Raw genomic sequence first — 14,992 nt, 5'->3', positions numbered from 1 at the left:
AAATGCATGGAGAAAATCTTGAGTTTGGGTTTGTTTAGGAAACTAGACAATTAAAGGACCAGACTAGGTGTGGTGAGAGCAAAGTTCTGACAGATAAGCAACCTATCATTTCTTCCCCATCCCTTCTTTCATTTTGTCTCTTCCATCCTTCTTTCCTTCACTCTTTATTGAATATCTCTCATGTACAAGGCATTGTGTTAGTTGCCAAGACAGACATGGCCTTGGCTGCTCTCATGTAACTGAGTCTATATCTGGAGAAAGACAATGAAAGAAAATAAGATTTTGTAAAGTTAACGGTGATGTATTCATGAAGAAGAAAAGAAAAGGGATGAGATGTATAGAATATTATTAAAATATGCCTATCAAAAGAAACAGCAAATATGAAAAGTCTGAGTTAGGAAGATATTCAGTATGTTTGAAGACTTTAACAAAGGATAGTATTGTTGAAGTTCAAGATTCAGTGCAGGGAGAGCATCAAGGGGTACATCAGGAAGGACCTTGGAAACTGTGCTGAGGAATTCATTTTTTCACTTGTAGGAGATGGGAAGCCACTTGAAAAAATACAGCAGGAGAGTGATATGACCTAAACCATAGCCAGATTCCATAGAACTTTCTGTGACGTAGAAATGTGCTCTGTGCTGTCCAAGATGGCAACCACTAGCTCTATGTGACTATTTAGCCCTTGAAATCTAGCTAGTGTGATTGAGGGATTGAAATTGTTATTGTATTTAATTTAAATTCATTTTATTTGCATTCAAAGAGCCACATGTGGCTAGTGGCTACTGTATCAGCAGAGATCTAAACTGAGTTAGAGGTCACTTTGGCACCTGTGTGGATATCAAATGGCGGGAGATGGGCAAATGGGGCTGTTTGTAACTGCTCACATGAGAGATGATGGTGTTCCAGCTTAGGAACTAAAATAAATAGGACATGGTTATTATTTGGATGTGGGAAGTAAAGGACATTAAGGAATCTTGAAGAAACACCCTTATGGAAGGCTCATAACCTCTTCTATTAATCTACATTGCTTTCAAATTAGACATCAATTCTCTTTTGTCTTCTTTTAACCATATTTATCTAATTAATCACCAAATACACCAAACTGGTCAAAAACTTCACATAAAGATTAGCAAACTATAATTAAATATTTCTTTCCAGAAACGTAATCTGGAATTTACAGGAGCTATGTGATATTTCTCTCTGATATTTCTCTCTTTTTATTATGGGAGATTAGGAGTTATGAGGATAAACTCTTTTACACCCATGATGACCTTGACCCTCACTGTTCACCCTCAAGTGACAGGAATCCCAACCAACTCCCATGAATCTCTGTAGGCTCACAGTGACTTAAGGATGTCAGGGGAAATCTAGCAGTGAAGAGTATCCTTTAACTGCCTTAGATATCTTTTGGGGGCTGTCAATCATGCCAATAATGACTTTTCTCTATAAGAAAGGACATTCAAAGTTGAATGCTACATGGACAATAAAACAGAGATGGTGTGAGACAGAAAAACAAATCACTGTGTAGCAGTATGGGCCATAGGGCCACATGCAGAATTAAGATTTAATAATATATTCAATGTATTTATTGTGGCCTTCCTGATTTTCAGCCTCTCTGCTAAGCCCTGTATATTAATTTCTTAGTTAATCCTCTCTTTAAATTACTTGTGTAGCCCACATAAAATGTCTTGACTCTCAGTGTTTGTAGTTGTAAAATGAAGATAATATACATTTTTCCCCAGTCATTAAGTTAGTGAGATAATAAGTATAATATCCTGGCCACAGTATCTGACACTTAATAAATTCTTAGTCAAGAATAGCTTCTTGAATAGCTATCAGAAAGGTGGTATTTGATTATACGTTTGTCCCATTTTTGTCAAAACCATTTATTATATGGAAAAATAAGTGTTTACGGAAAACATGCACATGAAGAAATAATAAAAGAGTAGTGCACACCTATATTGAAGCAGGATTTTTGAAAATGTCAAAAGTTATATACACTTAGAAATTTTAATTGGACATTCAGGCTCAGTAAATGCAAAAGACATATGGTAAGTGCTGGGAATTAAGAGATAAACAAGATGTGGCCTCTTAACTCTTAAGAACTAGAAATGCATTTATACTGAAATAGTTTGCTTGTCTATCACAACAGAAATAACACAAGCACACCATTTCAGTATTCAACCAGATGTAATCTTTCTAGGGCGACAAAAGTATTTAAGGTGACCATCCCAAACTTGACTTGGATCCTGAGGCCCATTTTTAGGAACTTCAACTAAGCCTATTCCATTCCCCAGCAAACTGACTTCAAACACACAGGAGAGAGCTAATAAACGTTTGATAGATGGATGGAAATGGCACGTCTCCATTTTTAACACATTCTCTTCTTAAATATGCAATATTATGTTTTCTTCTGCAACACTAAGTCAAATCTGATTGTCCTTTATCAAAAGCAAGGTTGTATAACATATTGTGTCAAATCGGAATGTAGAAATATAAGGAAAAATAAAGGTTTGGTTGAAAAGACTCCCATAAATATTTGAACATAAGACAAGAGTACCAGTCTCCCTTCGTTGGGATGCAAAATAGGGGATTTATTTTGCCTTATGAGTGTAATAATGTTAGATAACACTGCTCAGCCTACACAATCAGCTTTGTTTCTCTCAGAATATAAACATTATTATTAAGTTTTGTACCCTAGAGGGAACAGACTTCACCAATCAGAAATAAATAAATAAATAAAAACGTTTAAAATCCCAGATCAGCCCTTTTTTTCTTTCAAGCTTCTTATGCTATTTTTCCATCTTAGATCACTTGTTTTAAAATAGTTGATCAATACATGCAGTGTGAAAATTTTTTTTAACATCTTTATTGGAGCATAATTGCTTTACAATGTTGTGTTAGTTTCTGCTGTATAACAGAGAAAATCAGCTATATGTATACATATATCCCCCTATCACCTCCCTCTTGTGTCTCCCTCCCTCCCTCCCTATCCCAACCCTCTAAGTGGTCACAAAGCACTGAGCTGATCTCCCTGTGCTATGCAGCTGCTTCCCACTAGCTATCTATTTTACATTTGGTAGTGTATATATGTCAATGCCACTCTCTCACTTAGTCCCAGCTTACCCTTCCCCCTCCCTGTGTCCTCAAGTCCATTCTATACATCTGCATCTTTATTCCTGTCCTGCCCCTAGGTTCATCAGAACCTTTTTTTTCTCTTTCTACGTTCCATAAATATGTGTCACCATATGGTATTTCTTTTTTTCTTTCTGACATACTCCACACTGTATGACAGACTCTAGGTCCATCCACCTCACTACAAATAACTCAATTTCGTTTCTTTTTATGGCTGAGTAATATTCCATTGTATATATGTGCCACATCTTCTGTATCCATTCATCTGTCGATGGACACCTAGGTTGCTTCCATGTCTTGGTATTGTAAACAGAGCTGCAATGAACACTGTGGTACATGACTCTTTTTGAATTATGGGTTTTTCAGGGTATATGCCCAGTAGTGGGATTGCTGGGTCATACGGTAGTTCTATTATTAGTTTTTAAGAAACCTCCATAGTGTTCTCCATAGTGGCTGTATCAATTTAATTCCCACCAACAGTGCAAGAGGATTCCCTTTACTCCACACCCTCTCCAGCATTTATGGTTTGTAGATTTTTTGATGATGGCCGTTCTGACCGGTGTGAAATGATACCTAATTGTAGTTTTGATTTGCACTTCTCTGATGATTAGTGATGTTGAGTATCCTTTCATGTGTTTGTTGGCAATCTGTATATCTTCTTTGAAGAAATGTCTATTTAGATCTTCTGCCCATTTTTGAATTGGGTTGTTTGTTTTTTTGATACTGAGCTGCATGAGCAGTTTCTATATTTGGGAGATTAATCCTTTGTCAGTTGCTTCATTTGCAAATATTTTCTCCCATTCTGAGGGTTGTCTTTTGGTCTTGTTTATGGTTTCCTTTGCTGTGCAAAAGCTTTGAAGTTTCATTAGGTTCCATTTGTTTATTTTTGTTTTTATTTCCATTACTCTAGGAGGTGGGTCAAAAAGGATCTTGCTGTGATTTATGTCAAAGAGTGTTCTTCCAATGTTTACCTGTAAGAGTTTTATAGTGTCTGGCCTTCCATTTAGGTCTTTAATCCATTTTGAGTTTATTTTTGTGTATGATGTTAGGAAGTATTCTAATTTCATTCTTTTACATGTAGCTGTCCAGTTTTCCCAGCACCACTGAATTCTCTTAACTTTTGCTTGTCTGTAAAGGTTTTAATTGCTCCATAGAATCTGAATGAGATCCCTGCTGGGTAGAGTAATCTTGCTTGTAGGCTTTTCCCTTTCACCACTTAAATATGTCCTGCCACTCCCTTCTGGCTTGCAGAGTTTCTGCTGAAAGATCAGTTGTTAGCCTTATGGGGGTTCCCTTGTATGTCATTTGTTGCTTTTCCCTTGCTGCTTTTAATATTTTTTTCTTTTTATTTAATTTTTGATAGCTTGATTAATATGTGCCTTGACGTGTTTCTCCTCATATTTGTCCTGTATGGGACTCTCTGCACTTCCTGGACTTGATTGACTATTTCCTTTCCAATGTTAGGGACCTTTTCAACTATAATCTCTTCAAACGTTTTCTCAGACCCTTTCTTTTTCTCCTTTTCTTCTGGAACCCCTATAATTTGAATGTTGGTGCATTGAATGTTGTCCCAGAGGTCTCTGAGACTGTCCTCAATTCTTTTCATTCTTTTTTCTTTATTCTGCTCTGCGGTAGCTATTTCCACTATTTTGTCTTCCAGGTCACTTATCCGTTCTCCTTCCTCATTTATTCTGCTATTGATTCCTTCTAGACAGTTTTTCATTTCATTTATTGTGTTGTTCATCCTTGTTTGTTTGCTCTTTACTTCTTCTAGGTCCTTGTTAAACGTTTCTTGTATTTTCTCCATTCTATTTCCAAGATTTTGGATCATCTTTACTATCATTATTCTGAATTCTTTTTCAGGTAGACTGCCTATTTCCTCTTCATTTATTTGGTCTGGTGGGTTTTTACCTTGCTTCTTCATTTGTTGCTTATTTTTCTGTCTTTCCATTTTGCTTAACTTACTGTGTTTGGGGTCTCCTTTTCTCAGGCTGCACGTTCATGGTTCCCGTTGTTTTTGGTGTCTGCCCCCAGTGGGTAAGGTTGGTTCAGTGGCTTGTGTAGACTTCCTGGTGGAGGGCACTGGTGCCCGTGTTCTGGTGGGTGGGGCTGTATCTTGTCTTTCTGGTGGGCAGGGCTGCATCCAGTGTTGTGTTTCGGGATGTCTGTGAACTTAGTATGATTTTAGGCTGCGTCTCTGCTGAAGGGTGGGGTTGTGTTCCTGTCTTGCTAGTTGTTTGGCATGGGGCATCCAACACTGGAGCTTGGTGGCCGTTGGGTGGAGCTGGGTCTTAGCATTGAGATGAAGAATGCTGGGAGAGCTCTTGCCGATTGGTATTACATGGGTCTCGGTGGTCTCTGGTGGTCCAGTGTCCTGAACTTGGCTCTCCCACCTCAGAGGTTCAGGCCTGACACCAGGCCCGAGCACCTGGACCCTGTCAGCCACATAGTTTGGGCAGCCATCTGTCACGGAGTTGCCTGAGGGCCGGGCATCCTGTCGGGGGCTCCTCTCCTTGGGTCCCGGAGACGCCTGAGGGGTGGCCTCCTGTCAGGGGCTTCCCAGTCAGGTGCAGTCACCTGAGGGCCAGGAGTTGGGTCTGAGTCATGCGGGGCACTGGGCGCTAACCTTCTCTGCTCCAGGGCGCAGCATTGGGAGGTTCAGCCAGTGTCTGAGACCCAAGTTACGGCTTCCATCAGGTTTATATCTGAGCCCCAGGTTTATGACTTCAAGATTCTTTCAACTTTTTTTCTTTTTCTCTGTGCTCAGTCTACTTCCACTTGCTCATAGGGGGACTGCATTCAGAGGCCTCTCCTCCTGGACTTCAGACCAGAGTTTCTCATCAGTTTGATAATTTTTGATTACTGTTAGTGAGGTTTACCCTACCACACTGGTTAACATTTCAGCTAAATCAATTTGTCGCTTTAGCATTTGCATCTAAAAATGTAGAACAAATATATATTTGCCTAAGAGAAGACACTGTAGTTTGGAGGTAACATGTGGGTTTGGAGCTAGATGACTAGCAGCGTGAAGTTGGGCAAATTACTCCACCAGTAAAGAGGTTCCGTGCACTTGTCCGTGATGGACATACTCGGGGCAGATGTCCCTTTAAGGAAGGATGCCAGAGCTGTAGGGTGAGCAGGCAGGGGAGACCCTCTAGATAGCAGGTCCTTAGAATCTGCCTCTTTTGCAGAAATTGTCCTCTCCAGGAGTTACCTGGAGATTAAGCCAGCAGAGGGATAAAGGCCCTACCATTCTGGCAGGACACAGGACTCCTCTGATGATCAATACTCATCCCACTGGGTTGGGCCAAGGCTTTGCTGGGATCGCACTGCAGTTTTACTGTTCCCTAAGTCTGCCTGCTTCTGTCCCCTTCCAGTCACAGGTGCTGCCCTCTAACAAACAGCTTGCACTTCAAACTCTATCTACTGCCCAGGAAAACAACCTGCAACCAATGTGTTTAATGGGGATAAGAATACAGGTAATTCATAGAGTTCCTGTAATACAGTTTAAATGAGACATATGTGAAGGGCACTGTGCTAAAACACTAAATAGGCATGACTGAAGAGCCACAAAAAATTTCCAGTATTACTCATTAAATATCTACTCTTGGGCTTCCCTGGTGGCGCAGTGGTTGAGAGTCCGCCTGCCGATGCAGGGGACACGGGTTCGTGCCCCGGTCAGGGAAGATCCCACATGCCGCGGAGTGGCTGGGCCCGTGAGCCATGGCCGCTGAGCCTGCACGTCCGGAGCCTATGCTCCGCAACGAGAGAGGCCACGAACAGTGAGAGGCCCGCGTACCACAAAAAAAAAAATTAATAATAATAATAAATAATCTACTCTCGTATTGGAGAATGCATGTTAGAGTTTGTTGAACATACTCCAGCAAGTCTGTTCCGAGTGCAATTCTATTTCATGCCACTTCATGCTTTCAGAGAGAGAAATGCTGCTGTGCAAGTCAGCGGTTTTGCCAAGGCATTGAACTGCAGAGGCCAGAGTCTGGCTAAGGCAATCACCAGCCTCAGTTCCAAAAAGCCTGTACCATAGTCATCACCGAGGCCTGGAGAACGGAAAGGGCAGGTAGAAATACAGGGTATTATGAGAAATTCATGCAAGAAACAAATATATTCCCCAGTCCAAGAGAGTAAGCATCTCAGTCTTTTTCAGGATGTCCTTTCACAGTGTGTATGGTGGTTATGGTGATTTTCCCCAAAGCTACACTAAATGAAGCCAGATTTTTCTGGCTGACTCAACGTAAGTGCACACTGTCAGGTGCCCCATGAGAACTAACGTCCCAGGGGTTCTAAGGCAAGCGTGGGGGACATCAACCCCATCATATACAGCTGGATTCTAATAAAAGAATTTCTTTGACTACTCCAAGTTTAAAAAATATTTTTAAAATCTTACCTTTAGGGAGTTTGCTAGACAGAATAAGATCCTGGAATTAACTTACTGATGAAAATCCAAGCTCTTACCAGTCTATTGTAGGAGATGACAAACTCTTTGATAAAGTAAATATCTTAGGCTTTGCAGGTCATACTGTCTCTGTCACAACTATTCCAATGCAGAGTGCCTGTGTTCCAATAAAACTTTATTTTTAAAAAATGTGGGAGGCCAGATTCTGCACACAGGCTACAGTTTGCTGACTTCTGGCCTCATGCAATAGACTTAAAGTATTCACTAGTCATGGGTCCTTCCTTAAGTAGGTTCTATGGAAAGGAAAAGGGGGCAACGTATATTCTACTACACAAATAGGAATAAGTGTCATGATGTTTGCAATGCTCTGCAATGCTTGATGCATTAGAATCTAGAGTACAGACCAGCACAGAAGCCTGAATGTCCTTTACATCAAATGTTTCAGATTCTCTGAAAAATTACAGAAAGCTCAAAGGCTAAATCTCTCCTTCTTAAAGAGTGCAAAGCCCCTGAGCCAAGTAACTCATCTATGAAATCCTGGTGCAAAGAAACTTGAGTTCAAATTGATCTGGCTGCCCTGTCTTTAGTCCCAGTGATGTTCCTTAGAGCCCAGTTAGGGAGATGCTGCTCTTGGAGAAGGGCAGTGTATATTCTAGTTTCCAAATTTAACAGGAATTAATGCACTTTTATATTATAAAAACTATTTTGCTGTGGCAAATTTATAGGAAGATACAATGTTGAGCCAACTGCAAGGAAAGATGCTGTTTAGAGCCACTAATAATGAAATAAAGCCCTTAGTTATGAATCAGTTATATATTTCACTGAACTCCAACTGTTTCTTTCTCACTGTTTAATTTCATTCTAGCTTTTGTTATTATGCCTAAAGAAACCATTTTAACATTTTCTCCCATGCACTTCGAGTATCAAAAATTCCATCTACAAGTTTTCAACTTTTGCCTCTAATTGCTCTACTGGTTGCTCTAACTGCTTTAATAAATAATATTATCTGAGTTCTGCTAGTCCCAGAATTCTAAAGTCCCTGCATCACATATTATTTATTATTCCTTTAAGGGAAAAAAGGAGTCTTTTTTCTACCCAAAGCTTCTCTTTATAGTGAGAGAGAAGGAGGAGGGAGGAAGGGAGGGAGGGAATAAAAAATGAGAGAAAATTATATACATACAGTCCACCCTCCAGATTAATACTAGGTTCTCTAGAGTGTGAGATATTTCCACTTTAACATCACTGGATATCTGTGGTTGCTTCTACTGCAATTCCTTAGACAACTAGGAGACCTCTTCCTCTATGTGACCCTGAAGTTCCATAATCTAGTTTTGTTTATCATTTTCAGATAGCCTTAAAGGTTAGTTAGATAAATGTAAAAGACTTGAATTTAACATGGCTATTTAACCAGCCTCCTTACTATAGAACAAGGTCCATGAGGGCAGAGGATCTGTCTTTATAGAAATTCCTTAGGATACCATAGATTAGATAGATATAGATATAGATATAAATATATAGATATGGATATAGACAAGTCATATGTGCCATAGAATATGATATATAGTATATATAACATGTTATATATATATATATAGTAATGTGAATGAATGGCCATGTGACTAAATGAATATATGACTTAATACTAATCACTATTAGTTGAATTAGCAGTACAGTGAGTGTTTTGGGGAAATGACTTGGAAAAGCTGGTACTGTTGAACTGGGAGACAAATTTTAACTGGCTAAGAGTGCACAGGAACTAAGTGACCAAGTTTTAATTGTTTTAAAAAGACTCAGTCCGTGTACTAGACCCTTGTACGCTGTTGGTAGGAATGCAAAGTGGTGCAGCAGCTACAGAAAACAGTATGAAAGTTCCTAAAAAAATTAAAATAGAACTACCATATAATTCAGCAATCTCACTTCAGGGCATTTATTCAAACTAACTGAAATCATATTAGCACTCCTACATTCATTGCAGCATTATTCACAATAGCCAAGATGTGGAAACAACCTAAATGTCCATCGACAGATGAATGGATAAAGAAAATGTGGTGTATAGACAGAATGGAGTATTATTCAGCCTTAAAACGAAGAAAATTCTGTAATGTGCGGCAACATCAATGAGCCTGGAGGACATTTTGCTAAGTACAAGAAACCAGCCACAGAAGGATATTATAGCATGATTCCACTTACATGAGGTATCTAAAATAGTCAGCCATGGAAGCATAGAATGGTGGTTGCCAGGGGCTGGGAGAAGGGAGGAATGAGAAGTTGCTAATCAATGGCTATAAAGTTTCAGTTACGCAAGACAAATAAGTTTTAGGGATGTGCTGTATAACATTGTGCTTGCAGTTAACAGTACCGTGCTGTACACTTAGAAATCTGTTAAAAGGGTAGATCTCATGTAAAGTGTTCTTATCACAATTAAAAACAACAACAACAAAAAGACAAAGTCTCTGGGGGATTATTGCAAGATTGAGGAGAGAGTCAATGGATACACAGTTTATGCGCCAAACAATTGCCAGGTTTTCTACAGTATGAAGCATTTTCACTGTAGCATCATTGGACATCAGGACTATAAGAAGTGTTTTCAGGAAAAGAGCTCATTAACAGCAAGCCTGGTAACTGAGGCGAATTATAAAAATGCCAGAATACAAGTAGGAAAAAGAAAAAGCAGTGTCTTGTGTTGAGTGGGCACTTACATTCAAGAGAGGAATTAGGGCAACAGAGCACTGTGGCCGCCATGGTCATGTGTCAGCCTGCTTCACCTGCTGAATGGCCATTATTCCCACTTTTAATTTAAGCAGCTCATGTAGTCTTACTCACGGAGAATGCTTTGCAAAAAATAAATAGGAAGCAACTATCTAAAAAAACAGTCACAAGCCACTCAAAGCCATGGTGAAATCAAATATACACTTGACATGACTTTATTGAGAGGAAAAAAATGAGCCATAGCAGGTTTACATGAAAGCACTGACCTGTATTTAACACTTACTCTGTGCTAGGAAGTTTCACCTTAAGGATAAACAATTTGCTCCCTCAAATGCCATTTCAGAGTGTCTATCACAAAGTACCGACTCAGTAAACATTAGCTGTCATCATCCTACACACCTCGTGCAAAATACCAGAACGTAGCAAAGCATGCACAGACACAGTCATCAGTGGTAAGAAGAAACCCGGGTTTAAACCCTGGCCCCATAGCCCTGCTATGTCAACATGCACAGGAAGCACCTTTTCAGAGCCTCAGTCTCCTCCATAACGCTGGAATCATACTGACTACTTCATAGGTGTCTTTTGTGAGAATTAAGTGAAATGATACATAATAGAAACTTAGCACAATGTCTCATTCATCAAATAACAATAACGTTGTTTTTTCCTTTACCTCCCTGATCACAATTTGGTTCACAACCGATAGTAACAAACCCATACAAAGGGGCTAGACTGATGAGAAAGGAACACTCCACCCATACTCTGGTTAACTCCACAGACCTGATGTCTGTATGCTCCTTTTTCCTGGTATGCATCCTGGACTGAATGAGACCATTTAGAGAATGAATAGTTTATTATTTCAATTAAATCGGTCCTGCTAATTCAATGCAGTCTTGTTTATAATAGCCAAGATATGGAAACAACCTAAGTGTCCATCTACGGATGAATGGGTAAAGAAGATGCCACACAAACATGTACACGCACACAACGGAATATTAGTCATCAAAAAAGAATGAAATCCTGCCATTTGTGAAAACACAGACAGACCGTGAAGGTATTATGATTCGTGAAATAAGTCAGAGAAAAATAAATACTGTATGATTTTACTCATATGTGTCAACTGAGACAAGCTAATGAACAAACAAAATAAAATAAAAACAAATTCATAAATACACAGAATAGATTAGTAGCTACCAAGAAGGGAACAGGGTTGAGGAGGTGAAATGGATGAAGGGGATCTGCTGTATGGTGATGGATGGTGACTAGACTTGTGGTGGTGCTCTCTCTGTAGTGTAGGCAGATGTTGAACTATAATGCTGTACACCTGCAAATTATATAATTAAAAATAAACAAACACATAAAAGAAGATTTTGAGGAAAAAAATTGGTCCTGCTAAGCCATCACATCACGTAGAGACACAGTTTGAGTCACAGAGATCATAGGGAAAGAAAGGGAGTGTGACAAAGGAACAGAAAGCAGGCATTGCACTGCCAGAAAAAAAAAAAAAAAAAAAAATGTATGCACCACAGTTCCATTCTTGACTATTTGTATGACAGTGGGCAAGTTAGTCTTTTCACCCTTGGTTTTCTCATCTGTTAAGAGAGTACACATATTATCTCATAAAGGTGTTAGGAAATGAACTGAATACATTTAGCACATCCCTGCCACATAGTAAGCACTCACTGGTAACAATATTCATCACAGTAGCAAGGGCAAATTAGACTAAATGATGTTAATTGGACGATTTAGCATGTAACTGTTAAATAAAAAAATAACAGGTAATTCTGCACTGTCAGCAACCTTGAGTAGAAGGATCTCTGCTAAAATGACTACTAGGATTTTATTTTTATTTTATTTATTTATTTATTTGGAGCAGAGAAAGATTTATTGCAAGGTGAAATGAGTACTAGGTTTTTAATTTGCATTTAAGATATGAAATTTATGGTGGCTTTATTAGTTGGTAGTCTTAATAGCTCCAAAGATGATATTATCCCAAAATATAGATGAGGAAGCTGAGTCTCAGAGACTTCCAAGAGACCAGCTGTCTGACTGGAAAGTAGGAGTGACAGGATTTGAAATGCAGTCTGCTGTAGTTTCAAGATATGGCATCTTTTAAATAATTTACACAATCGTATTCTGTATTACTGAGAGGCATAAGGTACTGAAGAAAGTAGCACATGCTTAATTAATGTTCCTGGAAGGGAGACGGTAAGACCATGAAGTATGCCTCTGTGTCACTGTCTGTTTGCCCTGATGGGCTTATACAGACATAGGTATAGATACAGATATGTTTATACACATAGAAATAGGTTTAGTTTTAAGAATTTTAATATACATGATATTTTCAGCTTGACAATGTGCTCTCAAAAGAAGCTGAGTCTTAGAGGAAGTTGACCAACCAATTAATGACTGCATGTTTTAACATGGCAGATGCCACAATAAATGCCTATTTCTTGCTGGATGGCAAGGTAAACATTCCCCTAAAAGATGCGTACATTCTTGTTAGCATATAAAATACAACAGCCCTAAAGAGAAAATCATGCTTTGTTATTTGTTACTTGATAGTTCCCTGAATATCTGTGTCCTCTAGTTCTGTTTAAAAAGGTTAAATGGTTCTAAGTCTGTCTGCTAGACTTATAAGGAACTATGCACTGCTCTGGCTAGTCAGGAAATTTAATTTTCTAAACAAATTAACCAATTGTGCATCGATAGAGGAAAGCTGCTCTCCATAACCCAGTTGGGGGACAGGGGTTGGGGGAGGGACAACTGCAAAAATGCAGAACTGATACTGAAAAATGCAGTTGGTGATTCTTACATTCTAGATTCATTCCTATGGAGCCAGTCCACCTCCAGTCAGAATGGTGTGGGGCTCACTTTCTGAATAATGCATCAAAACCCTGTTGTAAATGATCTGAAACAGTAATCGCCCCTTCTTTGGGTGAAACCACATATGCCAAGGAACTAGCACTTGCCTGACATCTATCAGAGCTAGAGTATGCCTGTGTCATCAAGTGGTACTTTATCTGTCCATCCCTTCCTGGTAACACAGCCCCAGACCCCCTTTAGCTTGCCTGGAAACAAAATGCTTCCAAGTTGGGCAGTTGTTGCTAAGCAGCCTCAAGCTTCTTCTTCACCTGCCTTTTATGCCACCAGACAATTATAAAAAATAACAATAACGATAGCAATAACAACAACGATCAACTACAGTGATAATCATCACTGATTCCCTGTGAGCTGGAATGATTGTCAGTATATCTCCATTTTTACATCAGTCAATGGATAGATTATAAAATGGGCAAAAACAAGTGGGGAGCTATGAACCTGGATGTTTACCCACTTCTAACCAATCTGAGCTTAGTATTGGCATCAAAAGTTACTCAAACTTCATCTCCAGCTGATGAAGAACATGCTTCTGCACAGGAAGTCTGTTCCCGCTGGTACTATAGATTCCATGTTTTGGGTGTACATGGGATTGCCCTGATATCTGAATCCCCATTTGCCCTGAGGGTCCTCAGCTTGGCATGCTCCTGGCCCGCTATGGGTTCTTTGCTGACAAGAGTAGAAATCTTGACAAGTCAAATGCTAAACTGACCCCATGGCTGGTCTCTCAGGCCAATCTTGTTTACTTTCTTCATATTCTCTCTTATGCTTGAAGATGTGAAGAAAGTGGCAATTGCTCTGTTCTGTGTTCTTTCAGAAGAAATGGAGTAACAATGGAAAACGGGGCAGATTCATTCATTCAACAAGTACCACTGTCTCTATTTATATTAGAATTTCAGTATAAAGCCATTTCACAACTTCACTATTTAGTCAAAAAATGGATGCCCATGTAAATTTATTTTTCTGGATACTTCCTACCCTTGGATTCAATACTTGTCCCTTTGATAGATATGATTTTCTTAGCCAAATAGAGGCCATTCTGTGTGTCCACAACTTGTTGAGTTCCTTTACAACAGAGAATGGGCCACTGACCATTCCTCAAATCCCCTTCTTAGAGGTTGAGCTCTTTTGAAGAAAGGATTTTTTTTTTAATATCCTTATGAGATACACTCTACTATCCTGAATTTAGAAATGACTTGTGTTAAAAACAACTTTTCCGGACCTGAAAATAATTCTTTTTTTGCCCAAACTCAAATTATTTGGGACACTGATTATTCTGCTGGGTTTCACCTCCAGCCTCATAGTTTCAGCACCCTTGGGAGTATTGGGAGTTTAATACACAGAAAAGAAGTGAATAAGTAAAGCTTTCATAAAGCTCACTTGTCTAGAGTTTCCCTGAATAAAGTAATTAGAAAGATATCTGCCGTAGGTCCCTGTAACTTAGAAATTGAATGACTGGGATATAAGCTGACATCTAACTCATAAATTAACTGGACAATTCTTTAAAACTGTATTCTTCTGTCTAGTTTTCTCTCTCTTTTTCAACAAACATTTCTAAAGCAATATTTGAAATCCACACTCAAACACATCATTAACTAACACTTCACCCTTGGAGACCAGTGGACAAGTTACAGATTTTCAGTGTTCTTTCAGAAGAAAGCTCTTTAGCCCGAGCATCTACTGTCATTTGGGTGACTGGCAAAGAGAAAAGATGTACACAGTTCAACAACAAGAAAAACCCAGAACTGAGCCTTATTTCTAAAACAAGGAAGAAAAACTTTAACAAGGGATTATATTTCTCATCTTGGAAAAAATTTTCAGCAGGGAAAGTATAAACAAAAGATATCTTTGAAATGA

General features: G+C 39.1%; 1 protein-coding gene across 2 annotated transcripts in view; it reads right to left on the bottom strand.

Annotated features, from left to right (window-relative positions):
* CDH8 (cadherin 8) overlaps positions 1–14,992 on the bottom strand; it is a 354,111-nt gene that overhangs the window by 130,528 nt on the left and 208,591 nt on the right. The window lies entirely within an intron of this gene.

This window comes from Tursiops truncatus, chromosome 19, assembly GCF_011762595.2.
Source record: "Tursiops truncatus isolate mTurTru1 chromosome 19, mTurTru1.mat.Y, whole genome shotgun sequence".
NCBI classification, from domain to species: domain Eukaryota; kingdom Metazoa; phylum Chordata; class Mammalia; order Artiodactyla; family Delphinidae; genus Tursiops; species Tursiops truncatus.
Note: the sequence above shows the minus strand (reverse complement) of the source record. Positions and strands in the feature narration are given on the sequence as shown.